General features: G+C 46.2%; 1 long non-coding RNA gene across 1 annotated transcript in view; it reads left to right on the forward strand.

Annotated features, from left to right (window-relative positions):
* LOC311125816 overlaps positions 1-16,940 on the forward strand; it is a 37,423-nt gene extending 20,483 nt beyond the window's left edge. Inside the window, exon 3 of the long non-coding RNA XR_014612914.1 lies at positions 16,826-16,940. This is a non-coding gene — a long non-coding RNA (uncharacterized lncRNA). The remainder of the gene's footprint in view (positions 1-16,825) is intronic.
* The last annotated feature ends 6,286 nt before the right edge of the window (positions 16,941-23,226 follow it).

Here is a 23,226-nt window from a genome sequence, read left to right on the forward strand (position 1 = left end):
TCCTCCCCCCTCGCTATCTCCCTCCTCCCCCCGTCCCTGCCCCCTCCCTCTATCTAGTCCTCTTTGGCATGCAGAGGGAGGGAGGGAGGGAGGGAGGGAGGCTAGCTAGCGGAGAGGAAATGATTCCCCAGATCGCTGCATCATTAGTCTTTTATTAGAGCACATAAAAAGGCATCTGTTGTCTCAGGTTTAAAACCCCGCGACCTAGAGGTACAATTTTTGGGAAGTTAATCCAGCTAGTAATCCGAGAGGATTGTGGGTTGTGCCGTATGAGCGATGATTTATGGGCCTTTAGGAATGATGCATCCTGGGAATGCCAGCCCAGCCCTGGAGGACTGAAGGAGTGACAACGGCTTTGTTCTCATTCTCTCTTGTTCTCTCCCTCTCTCTCTCTCTCTCTCTCTCTCTCTCTCTCTCTCTCTCTCTCTCTCTCTCACTCTCTCTCTCCCTCTCTTACTCTCGCTCTCTCTCTCTCTCTCTCTCTCTCTCTTACTCTCTCACTCTCTCTCTCCCTCTCTTTCTCTCACACTCTCTCTCACACACTCTCTCTCTCTCTCTCTCTCTCTCTCTCTCTCTCTCTCTCTCTCTAATCTCTCTCTCTCTCTCTCTCTCTCTCTCTCTCTCTCTCTCTCTCTCTCTTAATCTCTCACTCTCTCTCTCCCTCTCTTTCTCTCTCTCTCTCTCTCTCTCACACTCTCTCTCACTCTCTCTCTCTCTCACTCTCTCTCTCTCTCACTCTCTCTCTCTCTCTCACTCTCTCTCTCTCTCTCCCGTTCTCTCTTACTCTCTCTCTTTTTCTCTCTCCACCCCCCAAGTTTGCACTTGATTGAGCTTGTCTGGTGACACAATGGAAGAACAGTCTCAACAGTGCGAACGTGTCGTCGTCATCTGGCCTTACTGGCAGGCTCAATCACTTGTTCAAAGTTGTTTGAAAGAAAACAAATACTATTTGAACCCAAGTCTGGTTTGCACTTCCACATTGTATGTGTATTACATCACTGTACTGCACCAACACATGTCAGGTCCTAGAATAGATAGAGGGACAATGGGTGATTCTTCCTTTGTGTGGTTGATAACGGGAGACTTCAACAAGTGCTGATGTGAAGGAAATGACACTGTTCTGTGGATCATAATGGCCTTGTGGATTCTTGCTTTCTTTCTCTCTCTCTTTTGTAGAGCTCTCTCTCTCGTCTGTCTCTCTCTCTCTCTCTCTCTCTCTCTCTCGTAGTATCACCTCTTTCTTTCTCTCTCCCTCTCTCTCTCTCTCTCTCTCTCTCTCTCTCTCTCTCTCTCTCTCTCTCTCTCTCTCTCTCTCTCTCTCATACTATCAGTCTTTGTCTCTCCCCTAACCATGAGAAGGTGAAGCAGCTGGTAAGCTATGTGCTGTAGCTCACTGCTCAGCCTCCCACTGTGTCCGTTCTGCTTAAACACTCCCATGTTCCTGTACCAGCCAGCGGGTGACTTATCCACCTCTCCCTATCCAGTTTACTAGACTGTAACACCATGAAAGAGACGAGGAAGAAAAGTGAGTGGAGGAGAGAAAAACCACCGTTCCCCCCCCAACGGTGCAGGTCCAGGGGAGTGGAACAGTAAGAGAGGAAAAATTAGTTGTTTAAAAACACCTTGACTGCTGTCCACTGTCTCTGTGTGAAGGTTGCTCTCTGCAGACCCTCTCTCAGAACTATCAAAGAAAATATCAGATTGGACAAAGAGATTGAAAACAACAACAACAACAACAACAACAATGTTGCTTGGATTCTGAAGCTACAGCAGTTATTCCACTTTTGTCTTGTTGTGGTAAAGCTTCCAGTGCCCTGACAGGAAGTGATATTATTTTGAAATGGGACAACATTAATGCCCCCATTTTTAATAGAGCCTCAAGTAAACGGGAACATTCTGAACTTTTCCTTGCTGCGGTATAGAGGCCAAACATTATAAAGTCCCGACAATAGTTTGGACTAAGTATCTTGAGGAAATCCCCCGGCCCTTAGCAACGGAGAGGGAGCAGGGGGAGGAGGAACCAGTTCAGTCTGTGGGTTTATTATAATGTATCATTATACTGGATCTACAAACACACAGGATCATTATATCTATTAACCACAGCTGGTGGCCCTCATCTTGACATTCCAATGAAGGGATGAGGGACTTTTATGGGTTTCAGTTGGAAGGCCGACTCCTGGGCCATTCTAGAGTCATTAGGCACCAAATGGAAGGAAGCTGACTGAAACAGGGACGGACTACCAGCACCTGTACAATAAGAAGTATTCCTTGTTGTTTTCCCGTGAAACATTTTTTTTATTTTACTACGGTGTGGACCCTGTCCACAGGGTGATTTGAACCTGAACGGTGAACAGTCAGCCCACACCCTCACACCTATTTTAGAACCCATAGTTATAGATAATTAGCTCCTCCTACGGTTACTGCTACGCTCATAAATGTCAGCGTGCTGTGTTAATAGTGCCAGGGGTCTTAACTGTTGTATAATGGCTAATATTTTTTATTTGTTTTGTCCTAGTTTAAGAGTCTCTGCTCGTCCAAAACCAAGGTTAGAGAGGAGAGGATGTTGTGGCCAAGTGTATTAGGATGCCTTACATGTAAGAGCTACTGTAAATGGTTACTTTGTGCTTTTTAAATCCACAGGCGCTAGAGGATTGAGTGATCAGTCATTTTGATTGATGTGTCTCAAACACTCCCACATTGACAGACATGCAGGCCCATGTGCCCGACACATAAACAGGAAGCGTATTGATTTGAGGTGGTTGCCACGGTAGTGATGTTGTGGGAGCTGCCTGTCTTTCTGTGATGTGGTGACTGGGATGGGATGTCACCTTGAGCAAACGGAGATGGAGAAGCTGTGTGACACAAGGGATTTGTGAGTCTTGAAATAAATGAAAGATGCAAAATAGACCCATTTTCGCACAGTGTTGTCCTGCAGTGTGATGACTAAGAAAGGTCTTAGCAACCTCTTCAACACGTAAGACAGAACACAGATCTCTAGTAGCTCAACCTCAGTGTTAGTCAGTATTTATAGACATCTCTAGTTCCTAAACCTCAGTGTTAGTCAGTATTTATAGACATCTATAGTTCCTAAACCTCAGTGTTACTGGTTCACAGCTGTCTGCCTCTGTAACCCAACTCGGTGACCCACCAGCAGTTGAACCACATCAGATAAGTACAGCAGCCTATACTCCGGTGAATTACCTTTTTGACTTAAGCTGCAAATCAATCTTCCATGCGAGCGACCTGTCTGTTATAGTATTTTCTATTTGTATATCCTTATTGCCCACGGTAGCTCCTGTATAACACACCATAGCTTGTCTGTAACAACCCAGGTCAGGTGGACCTTATCTGATAGCTCCAGTACATTAAAGTTATTTAACTTTAGACTTCAACCCAAAACCTATAGCTGACATGTATTATTTTTTTATATCCAAGGATCCTATTTCTATTGGTGTGTCTCTTTGCACACCTTTGATATAGATCTCTCTGAAGGCGACGGTAGAGCCTCAGACGGCAGCACCGTTTCTATGTGATGGTCTGTGCCTTTATAATCAATCCAGCAGACAGACTGACATACAGTTAGTTTAGAGGGGGAGGGGAGCGCCAGGGTGATGTGTCCACTTATAACCACTAGAACCAGTTAGTTTAGAGGGGGAGGAGAGCGCCAGGGTGATGTGTCCACTTATAACCACTAGAACCAGTTAGTTTAGAGGGGGAGGGGAGCGCCAGGGTGATGTGTCCACTTATAACCACTAGAACCAGTTAGTATAGAGGGGGGGGGGAGCGCCAGGGTGATGTGTCCACTTATAACCACTAGAACCAGTTAGTTTAGAGGGGGAGGGGAGCGCCAGGGTGATGTGTCCACTTATAACCACTAGAACCAGTTAGTTTAGAGGGGGAGGGGAGCGCCAGGGTGATGTGTCCACTTACAGTGAGGGAAAAAAGTATTTGATCCCCTGCTGATTTTGTACGTTTGCCCACTGACAAAGAAATGATCAGTCTATAATTTTAATGGTAGGTTTATTTGAACAGTGAGAGACAGAATAACAACAAAAAAATCCAGAAAAACGCATGTCAAAAATGTTATAAATTGATTTGCATTTTAATGAGGGAAATAAGTATTTGACCCCCTCTCAATCAGAAAGACTTCTGTCTCCCAGGTGTATTTTATACAGGTAACGAGCTGAGATTAGGAGCACACTCTTAAAGGGAGTGCTCCTAATCTCAGCTTGTTACCTGTATAAAAGACACCCGTCCACAGAAGCAATCAATCAATCAGATTCCAAACTCTCCACCATGGCCAAGACCAAAGAGCTCTCCAAGGATGTGAGGGACAAGATTGTAGACCTACACAAGGCTGGAATGACTACAAGACCATCGCCAAGCAGCTTGGTGAGAAGGTGACAACAGTTGGTGCGATTATGCAAACGGGAGAAACACAAAAGAACTGTCAATCTCCCTTGGCCTGGGGCTCCATGCAAGATCTCACCTCGTGGAGTTGCAATAATCATGAAAACGGTGAGGAATCAGCCCAGAACTACACGGGAGGATCTTATAAATGATCTCAAGGCAGCTGGGACCATAGTCACCAAGAAAACAATTGGTAACACACTACGCCGTGAAGGACTGAAATCCTGCAGCGCCCGCAAGGTCCCCCTAATCAAGAAAGCACATATACAGGCCCGTCTGAAGTTTGCCAATGAACATCTGAATGATTCAGAGGAGAACTGGGTGAAAGTGTTGTTGTCAGATGAGACCAAAATCGAGCTCTTTGGCATCAACTCAACTCGCCATGTTTGGAGGAGGAGGAATGCTGCCTATGGCCCCAAGAACACCATCCCCACTGTCAAACATGGAGGTGGAAACATTATGCTTTTGGGGTGTTTTTCTGCTAAGGGGACAGGACAACTTCACCGCATCAAAGGGACGATGGACGGGGCCATGTACCGTCAAATCTTGGGTGAGAACCTCCTTCCCTCAGCCAGGGCATTGAAAATGGGTCGTGGATGGGTGTTCCAGCATGACAATGACCCAAAACACACGGCCAAGGCAACAAAGGAGTGGCTCAAGAAGAAGCACATTAAGGTCCTGGAGTGGCCTAGCCAGTCTCCAAACCTTAATCCCATAGAAAATCTGTGGAGGGAGCTGAAGGTTCGAGTTGCCAAACGTCAGGCACGAAACCTTAATGACTTGGAGAAGATCTGCAAAGAGTAGTGGGACAAAATCCCTCCTGAGATGTGTGCAAACCTGGTGGCCAACTACAAGAAACGTCTGACCTCTGTGATTGTGTCCACTTATAACATTTTTTACATTTACATTTTAGTCATTTAGCAGACGCTCTTATCCAGAGCGACTTACAGGAGCAATTAGGGTTAAGTGCCTTGCTCAAGGGCACATTAACGTCATTTAGCAGACGCTCTTAGCCAGAGCGACTCACAAATTGGTGCGTTTACCCTAAAGCCAGTGGGATAACCACTTTACAATTTGGGGGGGGGGGGGTTAGAAGGATTACTTTATCCTATCCCAGGTATTCCTTAAAGAGGTGGGGTTTCAAATGTCTCCGGAAGGTGGTGAGTGACTCCGCTGTCCTGGCGTCGTGAGGGAGCTTGTTCCACCATTGGGGTGCCAGAGCAGCGAACAGTTTTGCCTGGGCTGAGCGGGAACTATGCTTCCGCAGAGGAAGGGGAGCCAGCAGGCCAGAGGTGGATGAACGCAATGCCCTCGTTTGGGTGTAGGGACTGATCAGAGCCTGAAGGTACAGAGGTGCCGTTCCCCTCACTGCTCCATAGGCAAGCACCATGGTCTTGTAGCGGATGCGAGCTTCAACTGGAAGCCAGTGGAGTGTGCGGAGGAGGGGGGTGACGTGAGAGAACTTGGGAAGGTTGAACACCAGACGGGCTGCGGCATTCTGGATGAGTTGTAGGGGTTTAATGGCACAGGCAGGGAGGCCAGCCAACAGCGAGTTGCAATAGTCCAGACGGGAGATGACAAGTGCCTGGATTAGGACCTGTGCCGCTTCCTGTGTAAGGCAGGGTCGTACTCTCCGAATGTTGTAGAGCATGAACCTGCAGGATCGGGTCACCGCCTTGATGTTGGCGGAGAACGACAGGGTGTTGTCCAGGGTCACGCCTAGGCTCTTCGCACTCTGGGAGGAGGACACAGCGGAGTTGTCAACCGTGATGGCGAGATCATGGAACGGGCAGTCCTTCCCCGGGAGGAAGAGCAGCTCCGTCTTGCCAGGGTTCAGCTTGAGGTGGTGATCCGTCATCCATACTGATATGTCTGCCAGACATGCAGAGATGCGATTCGCCACCTGGTTATCAGAAGGGGGAAAGGAGAAGGTTAGTTGTGTATCGTCAGCGTAGCAATGATATGAAAGGCCATGTGAGGATATGACAGAGCCAAGTGACTTGGTGTATAGGGAGAAAAGGAGAGGGCCTAGAACTGAGCCCTGGGGGACACCAGTGGTGAGAGCACGTGGTGCGGAGACAGCTTCTCGCCACGCCACTTGGTAGGAGCGACCGGTCAGGTAGGACGCAATCCAGGAGTGAGCCGCGCCGGAAATGCCCAGCTCGGAGAGGGTGGAGAGGAGGATCTGATGGTTCACAGTATCAAAGGCAGCAGACAGGTCTAGAAGGACAAGAGCAGAGGAGAGAGAGTTAGCTTTAGCAGTGCGGAGAGTCTCCGTGACACAGAGAAGAGCAGTCTCAGTTGAATGACCAGTCCTGAAACCTGATTGGTTTGGATCAAGAAGGTCATTCTGAGAGAGATAGCAAGAGAGTTGGCTAAAGACGGCACGCTCAATAGTTTTGGAAAGAAAAGAAAGAAGGGATACTGGTCTGTAGTTGTTGACATCAGTGGGGTCGAGTGTTGGTTTTTTGAGAAGGGGAGCAACTCTCGCTCTCTTGAAGACGGAAGGGACATGGCCAGCGGTCAAGGATGAGTTGATCAGCGAGGTGAGGTAGGGGAGAAGGTCACCGGAGATGGTCTGGAGAAGGGAGGAGGGGATGGGGTCAAGCGGGCAGGTTGTTGGGCGGCCTGCAGTCACAAGTCGCAGGATTTTATCTGGAGAGAGAGGGGAGAAAGAAGTCAAAGCATAGGGTAGGGCAGTGTGAGCAGGACCAGCAGTGTCATTAGACTTAACAAACGAGGATCGGATGTCGTCAACCTTCTTTTCAAAGTGGTTGACGAAGTCATCCACAGAGAGAGAGGAGGGGGGGGGGGGGATTCAGGAGGGAGGAAAATGTGGCAAAGAGCTTCCTAGGGTTAGAGGCAGATGCTTGGAATTTAGAGTGGTAGAAGGTGGCTTTAGCAGCAGAAACAGATGAAGAAAATGTAGAGAGGAGGGAGTGAAAAGATGCCAGGTCGGCAGGGAGTTTAGTTTTCTTCCATTTCCGCTCCGCTGGCCGGAGCTCTGTTCTGTGAGCTCGCAATGAGTCATCAAGCCACGGAGCTGGAGGGGAGGACCGAGCCGGCCGGGAGGATAGGGGACACAGAGAGTCAAAGGATGCAGAAAGGGAGGAGAGGAGGGTTGAGGAGGCAGAATCAGGAGATTGGAGGGAGAAGGATTGAGCAGAGGGAAGAGATGATAGGATGGAAGAGGAGAGAGTAGTGGGAGAGAGAGAGCGAAGGTTGCGGCGGCGCATTACCATCTGTGTAGGGGCAGAGTGAGTAGTGTGGGAGGAGAGCGAGAGAGAAAAGTAAACAAAGTAGTGGTCGGAGACATGGAGGGGAGTTGCAGTGAGATTAGTAGAGGAGCAGCATCTAGTGAAGATGAGGTCAAGCGTATTGCCTGCCTTGTGAGTAGGGGGGGACGGTGAGAGGGTGAGGTCAAAAGAGGAGAGGAGTGGAAAGAAGGAGGCAGAGAGAAATGAGTCAAATGTGGACATAGGGAGGTTGAAATCCCCCAAAACTGTGAGGGGTGAGCCATCCTCAGGGAAGGAACTTATCAAGGCGTCAAGCTCATTGATGAACTCTCCAAGGGAACCTGGAGGGCGATAGATGACAAGGATATTAAGCTTAAATGGGCTAGTGACTGTGACAGCATGGAATTCAAATGAGGAGATAGACAGATGGGTTAGGGGAAAAATTGAGAATGTCCACTTGGGAGAAATGAGGATTCCTGTACCACCACCCCTCTGACCAGATGCTCTCGGGGTATGCGAGAACACATGGTCAGACGAGGAGAGAGCAGTAGGAGTAGCAGTGTTTTCAGTGGTGATCCATGTTTCCGTCAGCGCCAGGAAGTCGAGGGACTGGAGGTTGGCATAGGCTGGGATGAAGTCAGCTTTGTTGGCAGCAGAACGGCAGTTCCAGAGGCTGCCTGCGACCTGGAACTCCACGTGGGTGGTGCGTGCAGGGACCACCAGGTTAGAGAGGCAGCAGCCACGCGGTGTGGTGCGTTTGTGTAGCCTGTGCAGAGAGGAGAGAACAGGGATAGGCAGAGGCATAGTTGACAGGCTGTAGCAAATGGCTACAAAAATGCAGAGGAGATCAACCACTAGAACCAGTTAGTTTAGAGGGGAGGGGAGGGCCAGGGTGATGTGTCCACTTATAACCACTAGAACCAGATTACATGTATTTCATTGGGTTGTATAGAGGATGGCTGCTCCCCAATGACACCCTATTTCCTTTTCTATAAGTGACTTGCTTTACAATACATTTTTAGATATTTTTGGAAGATTTTTACATGATGCGTGAAAAATGCTAATATTGATCCCATGTCTTGAGTGGGACTTGTGCCACAAATGCTAAAATGTTAGCATTTGGAAACAGTGCCATAGAAACTAAACCAAAGCATGGATTGCTGTCATACCATGTCAATATACTGCGTACATGGTAAGGAAAACCAATATGTCATTTTGGTGAACTGTCCCTTTAGCCTGTACGGCAGCATACACAACAGTGAGAGGTTATTGTCTGTACCTTTCATATGACATTTTCTACACCTGGGAAACTCTTTGATGTTCTTTCTCTTTGCACACCTGCCCCCCTGTTAACCACCCCGAGGGAAGTAGACAAGCCCAGCCCCTCTCCAGTGTCTCTACACGACTCTCTGTCGATCTCCCTCACAGAAGGGAATAGGAGAAGGAGAGAGAGAAACACAGTGGTTTTTACATCCATGACTTTTCACTGAACCAGTGAATCATAAAATGACATGTTATACCTATATCCCGAGATTTGATGATTCCCTCGCTGTACTCAATTATTTGCATGTAGATGGGTTGTATGAATTATTTAGCTGGTGTTATTAGTTCACGGCGCATTCTTCTGAATGCAGGAGGCACTGGGGAACAATTCTGTAATTCAATTCTAGCCTGTGATGTGGGGCTGGGAGAGGCTCGGTAGCCGGCTCGGCCACATGAACTTTTTACACGATGAAGGGCGTTAGACACCTGGTTATCATTGTCATCTCTCCGCCGCCGCTTGATTAAAAAAATAAATAAAAATAAACATCAGATGCCGAGGAAGAAAATAAATACCTCACCACTTATGAGAGATCTCTATGGGTCACTGTGTCATCCATTTTGCTTTTACTCCCTTTCTCATCCATCTCTTCCCCCCTTCCTCCCTCTCCCCCGCTCCCTCCCTCTCCCCCCCTCGCTCCCTCCCTCTCCCCCGCTCCCTCCCTCTCCCCCCTCCCTCCCTCTCCCCCGCTCCCTCCCTCTCCCCCGCTCCCTCCCTCTCCCCTGCTCCCTCCCTCTCCCCTGCTCCCTCCCTCTCCCCCCTCCCTCCCTCTCCCCCGCTCCCTCCCTATCCCCCCCTCTCCCCCCTCCCTCACTCTCCCCCGCTCCCTCCCCCTGGGTGTAGTGATAGTTACCAAAGGAGAGTGTAGAGTTATGTTGTAACCGGCTGTTGTGGCTGAAATTGGTTAATGTCTTGTTATATTGATAAGGGAGAAAGGAGTCAGGTGCTGTGTTGTTATCAGTCTCTGTAAAATAATTACCACACAGGGTCAGGACCAGTAAACACATTTATTGAGACGAACCAGTCATGCCGCTGCTCGCCCCCTAGACACGCTCGCTGTTAAAATAATTTGTTACCCAAGACATCTCAGTCCGAGAAGCCCGAAACTGAATTTGTGTACACTGGGTATACTTGTAGTCCTGGAGTGTTTCAACTCACAACAATTTAGAGAGGGTTTCCTTCCCCGTTCTCTCTCTTTTCTCTCTACCTCTCTCGCGCTCTCTCCGTCTCTCTCTTTCTCTCTACCTCTTTCTCTATGTCTCGTTCTCTCTACCCGTCTTTCTCTCTACCTCTCTCTCTAAGTGAATAGTTGATCAAGCACTGAGAGAATAGTGATCTAGTATGAAAAATGTATACACTCACTAACTGTAAGTCGCTCTGGATAAGAGCGTCTGCTCAATGACTAAAATGTAATGTAAAATGATGTATTTGTGTTATCCTGACTAAATGTTGAGCTGCGGGTCTCCCACCTCATCACCGAGAGGAGTCCTGTGGTCCTATTCTCTAGGTAGTGTGCACCTAAACATCTCCCCACATTATACTTATTACCCCAGTCATGTCCTTTTAAATCAATGAAGGGAATTGAACAAGTGCGCACTTGGGGACCAGGAAGGGTAGAGAATTGGGATTCGGTCAATGATGAATCGTCCCCTGTTGCTTCCCTTCCCATGATGCTCTCTGTCCTGGAAGTGTTTCGTCCCCTGTGTACTGGAATATTAGGAGCAGAGTCACGCATCAGAGACTCTCTCTCTCCCTCTGCAGATTGTCCCTTTTGTCCTCTGATCAATATTTGTGCTCTCTGCCCTCTTCTCTGTGAGCCCAGACCGCTGTATGTTCAGGAATACATTAAATCACTTCAGACACGGATTGCTAGCTAATACATACAGCATTAGCTAGCTTATAGCATTATAGCTTATAGCACTACTTTCAGCTTGTGGGTTTATGCTGTGTTTTAGACAGGATAAGCTGCTATTGAGAGGTGTGCTGAAATAAATAATTATCTTATTTGGAAAAGCATGCTCCTAATGTCCATAACGTGTTTAAATGTTTGCTTTTTTAAAGTTTCTTAAATAATAATTTATTTTTTATTATTTTTTCTATTCACACCCACAATACAGAATACCAGTGACCCTTCTTCCCACTACACAGAATCCTTTACATTTCACACATCAATTTACACATCTCATCTGCTCTGCAACGATCATTGCATTTTTCATATGATTTGACATGCTGTTGAAAAGAGAGATAATCAGAAACGCCACAATTGATTGAAATGCATCTTTCCATTTGTCATTGTGAGCAGCTCTGTCATTCTTACCGTGATATTGTCTGAATGAGAGATTGTTATGAGCAGGCCAGCAAGACAAATAACTACATCTCTCCGTCTCTCTACCCCTTCATCTCTCTACCCCTTCATCTCTCCATCTCTCTACCCCTTCATCTCTCAATCTCTCTACCCCTTCATCTCTCCATCTCTCTACCCTTCATCTCTCCATCTCTCTACCCCTTCATCTCTCCATCTCTCTACCCCTTCATCTCTCATTTTACATTACATTTGAGTCATTTAGCAGACGCTCGTATCCAGAGCGACTTACAGGAGCAATTAGGGTTAAGTGCCTTGCTCAAGGGCACATCAACAGATATTTCACCTAGTCGGCTCGGGGATTAGAACCAGCAACCTTTCAGTTACTGGCACAACGCTCTTAACCACTAAGCTACCTCCTCTCCATCTCTCTACCCCTTCATCTCTCCATCTCACCCAGTGGTGTTATCTCCTCACCCAATGTCTCGTGTCTTGTGTCCTTTTAACAATGGACATCATCTGTCTTGTGTCCTTTTAACAATGGACATCATCTGTCTTGTGTCCTTTTAACAATGGACATCATCTGTCTTTTGTCTTGTAACAATGGACATCATCTGTCTTTTGTCTTGTAACAATGGACATCATCTGTCTTTTGTCTTGTAACAATGGACATCATCTGTCTTTTGTCTTGTAACAATGGACATCATCTGTCTTTTGTCTTGTAACAATGGACATCATCTGTCTTGTGTCCTTTTAAAAATGGACATCATCTGTCTTGTGTCCTTTTAACAATGGACATCATCTGTCTTTTGTCCTTGTAACAATGGACATCATCAGTCTTTTGTCTTGTAACAATGGACATCATCTGTCTTGTAACAATGGACATCATCTGTCTTGTGTCTTGTAACAATGGACATCATCAGTCTTTTGTCTTGTAACAATGGACATCATCTGTCTTGTAACAATGGACATCATCTGTCTTGTGTCTTGTAACAATGGACATCATCTGTCTTTTGTCTTGTAACAATGGACATCATCTGTCTTTTGTCTTGTAACAATGGACATCATCTGTCTTGTGTCCTTTTAACAATGGACATCATCTGTCTTTTGTCTTGTAACAATGGACATCATCTGTCTTGTGTCCTTTTAACAATGGACTCCTTGTAACAATGGACATCATCAGTCTTTTGTCTTGTAACAATGGACATCATCTGTCTTTTGTCTTGTAACAATGGACATCATCTGTCTTGTGTCCTTTTAACAATGGACTCCTTGTAACAATGGACATCATCAGTCTTTTGTCTTGTAACAATGGACATCATCTGTCTTGTGTCTTGTAACAATGGACATCATCTGTCTTTTGTCTTGTAACAATGGACATCATCTGTCTTTTGTCTTGTAACAATGGACATTATCTGTCTTTTGTCTTGTAACAATGGACATCATCTGTCTTGTGTCCTTTTAACAATGGACATCATCTGTCTTTTGTCTTGTAACAATGGACATCATCTGTCTTTTGTCTTGTAACAATGGACATCATCTGTCTTTTGTCTTGTAACAATGGACATCATCTGTCTTGTGTCCTTTTAACAATGGACATCATCTGTCTTTTGTCCTTGTAACAATGGACATCATCAGTCTTTTGTCTTGTAACAATGGACATCATCTGTCTTTTGTCTTGTAACAATGGACATCATCTGTCTTTTGTCTTGTAACAATGGACATTATCTGTCTTTTGTCTTGTAACAATGGACATCATCTGTCTTGTGTCCTTTTAACAATGGACATCATCTGTCTTTTGTCTTGTAACAATGGACATCATCTGTCTTTTGTCTTGTAACAATGGACATCATCTGTCTTGTGTCCTTGTAACAATGGACATCTGTCTTTTGTCTTGTAACAATGGACATCATCTGTCTTTTGTCTTGTAACAATGGACATTATCTGTCTTTTGTCTTGTAACAATGGACATCATCTGTCTTTTGTCTTGTAACAATGGACATTATCTGTCTTTTGTCTTGTGACAATGGATATCATCTGTCTTGTGTCTTGTAACAATGGATATCATCTGTCTTTTGTCTTGTAACAATGGATATCATCTGTCTTTTGTCTTGTAACAATGGATATCATCTGTCTTTTGTCTTGTAACAATGGACATCATCTGTCTTTTGTCTTGTAACAATGGACATCATCTGTCTTTTGTCTTGTAACAATGGACATCATCTGTCTTTTGTCTTGTAACAATGGACATCATCTGTCTTTTGTCTTGTAACAATGGACATCATCTGTCTTGTGTCCTTTTAAAAATGGACATCATCTGTCTTGTGTCCTTTTAACAATGGACATCATCTGTCTTTTGTCCTTGTAACAATGGACATCATCAGTCTTTTGTCTTGTAACAATGGACATCATCTGTCTTTTGTCCTTGTAACAATGGACATCATCAGTCTTTTGTCTTGTAACAATGGACATCATCTGTCTTGTGTGTTGTAACAATGGACATCATCTGTCTTGTGTCTTGTAACAATGGACATCATCTGTCTTTTGTCTTGTAACAATGGACATCATCTGTCTTTTGTCTTGTAACAATGGACATCATCTGTCTTGTGTCCTTTTAACAATGGACATCATCTGTCTTTTGTCTTGTAACAATGGACATCATATGTCTTGTGTCCTTTTAACAATGGACTCCTTGTAACAATGGACATCATCAGTCTTTTGTCTTGTAACAATGGACATCATCTGTCTTGTGTCTTGTAACAATGGATATCATCTGTCTTTTGTCTTGTAACAATGGACATTATCTGTCTTTTGTCTTGTAACAATGGACATCATCTGTCTTTTGTCCTTTTAACAATGGACATCATCTGTCTTTTGTCCTTGTAACAATGGACATCATCTGTCTTTTGTCTTGTAACAATGGACATCATCTGTCTTTTGTCTTGTAACAATGGACATTATCTGTCTTTTGTCTTGTAACAATGGACATTATCTGTCTTTTGTCTTGTAACAATGGACATCATCTGTCTTGTGTCCTTTTAACAATGGACATCATCTGTCTTGTGTCCTTTTAACAATGGACATCATCTGTCTTTTGTCTTGTAACAATGGACATCATCTGTCTTTTGTCTTGTAACAATGGACATCATCTGTCTTGTGTCCTTGTAACAATGGACATCATCTGTCTTTTGTCTTGTAACAATGGACATCATCTGTCTTTTGTCTTGTAACAATGGACATTATCTGTCTTTTGTCTTGTAACAATGGACATCATCTGTCTTTTGTCTTGTAACAATGGACATTATCTGTCTTTTGTCTTGTGACAATGGATATCATCTGTCTTGTGTCTTGTAACAATGGATATCATCTGTCTTTTGTCTTGTAACAATGGATATCATCTGTCTTTTGTCTTGTAACAATGGATATCATCTGTCTTTTGTCTTGTAACAATGGACATCATCTGTCTTTTGTCTTGTAACAATGGACATCATCTGTCTTTTGTCTTGTAACAATGGACATCATCTGTCTTTTGTCTTGTAACAATGGACATCATCTGTCTTTTGTCTTGTAACAATGGACATCATCTGTCTTGTGTCCTTTTAAAAATGGACATCATCTGTCTTGTGTCCTTTTAACAATGGACATCATCTGTCTTTTGTCCTTGTAACAATGGACATCATCAGTCTTTTGTCTTGTAACAATGGACATCATCTGTCTTTTGTCCTTGTAACAATGGACATCATCAGTCTTTTGTCTTGTAACAATGGACATCATCTGTCTTTTGTCTTGTAACAATGGACATCATCTGTCTTGTGTCTTGTAACAATGGACATCATCTGTCTTTTGTCTTGTAACAATGGACATCATCTGTCTTTTGTCTTGTAACAATGGACATCATCTGTCTTGTGTCCTTTTAACAATGGACATCATCTGTCTTTTGTCTTGTAACAATGGACATCATCTGTCTTGTGTCCTTTTAACAATGGACTCCTTGTAACAATGGACATCATCAGTCTTTTGTCTTGTAACAATGGATATCATCTGTCTTTTGTCTTGTAACAATGGACATCATCTGTCTTTTGTCTTGTAACAATGGATATCATCTGTCTTTTGTCTTGTACCAATGGACATCATCTGTCTTTTGTCTTGTACCAATGGACATCATCTGTCTTTTGTCTTGTACCAATGGACATCATCTGTCTTGTGTCCTTGTAACAATGGATATCATCTGTCTTTTGTCTTGTACCAATGGATATCATCTGTCTTTTGTCTTGTAACAATGGATATCATCTGTCTTTTGTCTTGTAACAATGGATATCATCTGTCTTTTGTCTTGTACCAATGGACATCATCAGTCTTTTGTCTTGTAACAATGGGTATCATCTGTCTTTTGTCTTGTACCAATGGACATCATCTGTCTTTTGTCTTGTACCAATGGACATCATCTGTCTTTTGTCTTGTAACAATGGATATCATCTGTCTTTTGTCTTGTACCAATGGACATCATCTGTCTTTTGTCTTGTACCAATGGACATCATCTGTCTTTTGTCTTGTACCAATGGACATCATCTGTCTTGTGTCCTTGTAACAATGGATATCATCTGTCTTTTGTCTTGTACCAATGGATATCATCTGTCTTTTGTCTTGTAACAATGGACATCATCTGTCTTTTGTCTTGTAACAATGGATATCATCTGTCTTTTGTCTTGTACCAATGGACATCATCAGTCTTTTGTCTTGTAACAATGGACATCATCTGTCTTTTGTCTTGTACCAATGGACATCATCAGTCTTTTGTCTTGTAACAATGGATATCATCTGTCTTTTGTCTTGTACCAATGGACATCATCAGTCTTTTGTCTTGTAACAATGGATATCATCTGTCTTTTGTCTTGTACCAATGGACATCATCAGTCTTTTGTCTTGTAACAATGGATATCATCTGTCTTTTGTCTTGTACCAATGGACATCATCAGTCTTTTGTCTTGTAACAATGGATATCATCTGTCTTTTGTCTTGTACCAATGGACATCATCAGTCTTTTGTCTTGTAACAATGGACATCATCTGTCTTTTGTCTTGTACCAATGGACATCATCAGTCTTTTGTCTTGTAACAATGGATATCATCTGTCTTTTGTCTTGTACCAATGGACATCATCAGTCTTTTGTCTTGTAACAATGGACATCATCTGTCTTTTGTCTTGTACCAATGGGTATCAATGGAAATCATCCCTGTGTGTGCGTGCATGTGTCTCTCTCTCTCTTTGTGTGTGTGCACGTGTTCTTCCTATAGCCTATAATGTAATATGTTCTGGTTGTGATGTGAAGAAGTGTTATCCTGACTGACTAGTATTTCTGTGTGTTAAATGTGAAGGTCACTCAGTGTTCTGACTAGTATTTCTGTGTGTTAAATGTGAAGGTCACTCAGTGTTCTGACTAGTATTTCTGTGTGTTAAATGTGAAGGTCACTCAGTGTTCTGACTAGTATTTCTGTGTGTTAAATGTGAAGGTCACTCAGTGTTCTGACTAGTAATTTCTGTGTGTTATATGTGAAGGTCACTCGGTGCGTCTGCTGGGTCAGAAGAAGGACAATGGGAAGCGTCTCGGCGGAGCCAGACTGGATCTGCCCAAGATTAGAAAGAACCCTCTGATAGAAATAATTTCCATCAATACAGGGTAAGCTGCTGTTTTCAACCAAGGGAAAAACACACCACACAGAGCCTCATCACTCAGACCAGTGACTGGCTAGCCTCATCACTCAGACCAGTGACTGGCTAGCCTCATCACTCAGACCAGTCACTAGCCTCATCCCTCAGACCAGTCACTAGCCTCATCACTCAGACCAGTGACTGGCTAGCCTCATCACTCAGACCAGTCACTAGCCTCATCCCTCAGACCAGTCACTAGCCTCATCACTCAGACCAGTGACTAGCCTCATCACTCAGACCAGTCACTAGCCTCATCACTCAGACCAGTCACTAGCCTCATCACTCAGACCAGTCACTAGCCTCATCACTCAGACCAGTGACTAGCCTCATCACTCAGACCAGTGACTAGCCTCATCACTCAGACCAGTGACTAGCCTCATCACTCAGACCAGTCACTAGCCTCATCACTCAGACCAGTGACTAGCCTCATCACAGACCAGTGACTGGCTAGCCTCATCACTCAGACCAGTCACTAGCCTCATCACTCAGACCAGTGACTAGCCTCATCACTCAGACCAGTGACTAGCCTCATCACTCAGACCAGTCACTAGCCTCATCACTCAGACCAGTCACTAGCCTCATCACTCAGACCAGTCACTAGCCTCATCACTCAGACCAGTGACTGGCTAGCCTCATCACTCAGACCAGTCACTAGCCTCATCACTCAGACCAGTCACTAGCCTCATCACTCAGACCAGTCACTAGCCTCATCACTCAGACCAGTCACTAGCCTCATCACTCAGACCAGTCACTAGCCTCATCACTCAGACCAGTCACTAGCCTCATCACTCAGACCAGTCACTAGCCTCATCACTCAGACCAGTGACTAGCCTCATCACTCAGACCAGTCACTAGCCTCATCACTCAGACCAGTCACTAGCCTCATCACTCAGACCAGTGACTGGCCTCATCACTCAGACCAGTCACTAGCCTCATCACTCAGACCAGTCACTAGCCTCATCACTCAGACCAGTCACTAGCCTCATCACTCAGACCAGTGACTAGCCTCATCACTCAGACCAGTGACTGGCTAGCCTCATCACTCAGACCAGTGACTAGCCTCATCACTCAGACCAGTCACTAGCCTCATCACTCAGACCAGTGACTAGCCTCATCACTCAGACCAGTCACTAGCCTCATCACTCAGACCAGTCACTAGCCTCATCACTCAGACCAGTCACTAGCCTCATCACTCAGACCAGTGACTAGCCTCATCACTCAGACCAGTGACTAGCCTCATCACAGACCAGTCACTAGCCTCATCACTCAGACCAGTCACTAGCCTCATCACTCAGACCAGTGACTGGCTAGCCTCATCACTCAGACCAGTGACTAGCCTCATCACTCAGACCAGTCACTAGCCTCATCACTCAGACCAGTGACTAGCCTCATCACTCAGACCAGTCACTAGCCTCATCACTCAGACCAGTGACTGGCTAGCCTCATCACTCAGACCAGTGACTGGCTAGCCTCATCACTCAGACCAGTGACTAGCCTCATCACTCAGACCAGTCACTAGCCTCATCACTCAGACCAGTGACTGGCTAGCCTCATCACTCAGACCAGTCACTAGCCTCATCACTCAGACCAGTGACTAGCCTCATCACTCAGACCAGTCACTAGCCTCATCACTCAGACCAGTCACTAGCCTCATCACTCAGACCAGTCACTAGCCTCATCACTCAGACCAGTCACTAGCCTCATCACTCAGACCAGTGACTAGCCTCATCACTCAGACCAGTGACTAGCCTCATCACTCAGACCAGTCACTAGCCTCATCACTCAGACCAGTCACTAGCCTCATCACTCAGACCAGTCACTAGCCTCATCACTCAGACCAGTGACTAGCCTCATCACTCAGACCAGTCACTAGCCTCATCACTCAGACCAGTGACTAGCCTCATCACTCAGACCAGTCACTAGCCTCATCACTCAGACCAGTCACTAGCCTCATCACTCAGACCAGTCACTAGCCTCATCACTCAGACCAGTCACTAGCCTCATCACTCAGACCAGTCACTAGCCTCATCACTCAGACCAGTCACTAGCCTCATCACTCAGACCAGTCACTAGCCTCATCACTCAGACCAGTCACTAGCCTCATCACTCAGACCAGTCACTAGCCTCATCACTCAGACCAGTGACTAGCCTCATCACTCAGACCAGTCACTAGCCTCATCACTCAGACCAGTCACTAGCCTCATCACTCAGACCAGTCACTAGCCTCATCACTCAGACCAGTGACTGGCTAGCCTCATCACTCAGACCAGTCACTAGCCTCATCACTCAGACCAGTGACTAGCCTCATCACTCAGACCAGTCACTAGCCTCATCACTCAGACCAGTCACTAGCCTCATCACTCAGACCAGTCACTAGCCTCATCACTCAGACCAGTCACTAGCCTCATCACTCAGACCAGTCACTAGCCTCATCACTCAGACCAGTCACTAGCCTCATCACTCAGACCAGTCACTAGCCTCATCACTCAGACCAGTCACTAGCCTCATCACTCAGACCAGTCACTAGCCTCATCACTCAGACCAGTGACTAGCCTCATCACTCAGACCAGTCACTAGCCTCATCACTCAGACCAGTCACTAGCCTCATCACTCAGACCAGTCACTAGCCTCATCACTCAGACCAGTGACTGGCTAGCCTCATCACTCAGACCAGTCACTAGCCTCATCACTCAGACCAGTGACTAGCCTCATCACTCAGACCAGTCACTAGCCTCATCACTCAGACCAGTCACTAGCCTCATCACTCAGACCAGTCACTAGCCTCATCACTCAGACCAGTCACTAGCCTCATCACTCAGACCAGTGACTAGCCTCATCACTCAGACCAGTCACTAGCCTCATCACTCAGACCAGTCACTAGCCTCATCACTCAGACCAGTGACTAGCCTCATCACTCAGACCAGTCACTAGCCTCATCACTCAGACCAGTCACTAGCCTCATCACTCAGACCAGTCACTAGCCTCATCACTCAGACCAGTCACTAGCCTCATCACTCAGACCAGTCACTAGCCTCATCACTCAGACCAGTCACTAGCCTCATCACTCAGACCAGTGACTGGCTAGCCTCATCACTCAGACCAGTCACTAGCCTCATCACTCAGACCAGTCACTAGCCTCATCACTCAGACCAGTCACTAGCCTCATCACTCAGACCAGTCACTAGCCTCATCACTCAGACCAGTGACTGGCTAGCCTCATCACTCAGACCAGTGACTGGCTAGCCTCATCACTCAGACCAGTGACTAGCCTCATCACTCAGACCAGTCACTAGCCTCATCACTCAGACCAGTCACTAGCCTCATCACTCAGACCAGTGACTAGCCTCATCACTCAGACCAGTCACTAGCCTCATCACTCAGACCAGTCACTAGCCTCATCACTCAGACCAGTCACTAGCCTCATCACTCAGACCAGTGACTGGCTAGCCTCATCACTCAGACCAGTCACTAGCCTCATCACTCAGACCAGTGACTAGCCTCATCACTCAGACCAGTCACTAGCCTCATCACTCAGACCAGTCACTAGCCTCATCACTCAGACCAGTCACTAGCCTCATCACTCAGACCAGTGACTAGCCTCATCACTCAGACCAGTCACTAGCCTCATCACTCAGACCAGTCACTAGCCTCATCACTCAGACCAGTGACTAGCCTCATCACTCAGACCAGTCACTAGCCTCATCACTCAGACCAGTCACTAGCCTCATCACTCAGACCAGTCACTAGCCTCATCACTCAGACCAGTCACTAGCCTCATCACTCAGACCAGTGACTAGCCTCATCACTCAGACCAGTCACTAGCCTCATCACTCAGACCAGTCACTAGCCTCATCACTCAGACCAGTCACTAGCCTCATCACTCAGACCAGTCACTAGCCTCATCACTCAGACCAGTGACTAGCCTCATCACTCAGACCAGTCACTAGCCTCATCACTCAGACCAGTCACTAGCCTCATCACTCAGACCAGTCACTAGCCTCATCACTCAGACCAGTCACTAGCCTCATCACTCAGACCAGTCACTAGCCTCATCACTCAGACCAGTGACTAGCCTCATCACTCAGACCAGTCACTAGCCTCATCACTCAGACCAGTCACTAGCCTCATCACTCAGACCAGTCACTAGCCTCATCACTCAGACCAGTGACTGGCTAGCCTCATCACTCAGACCAGTCACTAGCCTCATCACTCAGACCAGTGACTGGCTAGCCTCATCACTCAGACCAGTCACTAGCCTCATCACTCAGACCAGTGACTGGCTAGCCTCATCACTCAGACCAGTGACTAGCCTCATCACTCAGACCAGTCACTAGCCTCATCACTCAGACCAGTCACTAGCCTCATCACTCAGACCTGTCACTAGCCTCATCACTCAGACCAGTCACTAGCCTCATCACTCAGACCAGTCACTAGCCTCATCACTCAGACCAGTCACTAGCCTCATCACTCAGACCAGTCACTAGCCTCATCACTCAGACCAGTCACTAGCCTCATCACTCAGACCAGTCACTAGCCTCATCACTCAGACCAGTCACTAGCCTCATCACTCAGACCAGTCACTAGCCTCATCACTCAGACCAGTCACTAGCCTCATCACTCAGACCAGTCACTAGCCTCATCACTCAGACCAGTCACTAGCCTCATCACTCAGACCAGTCACTAGCCTCATCACTCAGACCAGTCACTAGCCTCATCACTCAGACCAGTCACTAGCCTCATCACTCAGACCAGTCACTAGCCTCATCACTCAGACCAGTCACTAGCCTCATCACTCAGACCAGTCACTAGCCTCATCACTCAGACCAGTCACTAGCCTCATCACTCAGACCAGTGACTAGCCTCATCACTCAGACCAGTCACTAGCCTCATCACTCAGACCAGTCACTAGCCTCATCACTCAGACCAGTGACTAGCCTCATCACTCAGACCAGTCACTAGCCTCATCACTCAGACCAGTCACTAGCCTCATCACTCAGACCAGTCACTAGCCTCATCACTCAGACCAGTCACTAGCCTCATCACTCAGACCAGTCACTAGCCTCATCACTCAGACCAGTCACTAGCCTCATCACTCAGACCAGTCACTAGCCTCATCACTCAGACCAGTCACTGGCCTCATCACTCAGACCAGTCACTAGCCTCATCACTCAGACCAGTGACTGGCCTCATCACTCAGACCAGTCACTAGCCTCATCACTCAGACCAGGGGGTAGACACATTAAAAGGGAAGGAGGTGGGACTCTTTTTCCTCCTCTTCCACTTCCTCATGGCAACAGGGAAGGGGTTTCCCCATTTCCTTGACAACAACAAAACACAGAGTTCAGACAGCAATTACCTCCCAGATGGAAGAAATCACGGCTCACTTGGAAAAGAGATGTAAATCTCAATGTGATTTCTCTGGTTAAATAAAGGATTTAACCAGATTACAGTACATACTTGGGACTGAGTTCCAGCATGACTTCCAGTAATGGTCGTGCCTTGATTACAATGACCTGTTCATTGAATGGTGCTGTTGCCCAATACCTCTACATGACCTACCTACCTGCAAGGTAATTTCCCAGGCCAATCTTTAAACTGCTGCCACAGGTTAACTGACGTCACAATACACTGCTAAGGTGGGAGGAATTCAGTGACTCAGATTCGCAGACACACATGAGTTACAGTGGAAAGAAGAGGGAGAGAGAGAGAAACATCGTTACAACACTGTATCGTTACAACACTGTATCGTTACTACACTGTATCGTTACAACACTGTATCGTCACAGCACTGTGTCGTTACAACACTGTATCGTCACAACACTGTATCGTTACAACACTGTATATAGCCATAATATGACATTTGAAATGTCTCTATTCCTTTGGAACCTTTGTGAGTGTAATGTTTACTGTTAATTTCACTTTTCACACACACACACACACACACACACAGGCGCACACAAGAGGCACACACACACCACAGATTGCGTGAGATTGATGCAATGAAAAGCCCAGAGGGGTTCAGAAGATGTTTTGATGTTTCCAGTGGGGGGGGGGGGGGAAGCAACCAGGGGATGCGCACACACAAGCTCATGACAGCGCTGAGCTGCAACATCACACCGTGTCGGTTGGGTGGGAGGCAGAATGAAATAGAATTCTCAGGTGATGTTGAATATTTGATAAGTGAGTGAGCGGTAGGTAGGTTTAGAAAAATGTGTCACCCTCCTCCCTCTGCAGCTAGAACTGGATCC

Source organism: Coregonus lavaretus, assembly GCF_964263955.1.
Source record: "Coregonus lavaretus genome assembly, contig: HAP1_SCAFFOLD_3100, whole genome shotgun sequence".
NCBI lineage: Eukaryota > Metazoa > Chordata > Actinopteri > Salmoniformes > Salmonidae > Coregonus > Coregonus lavaretus.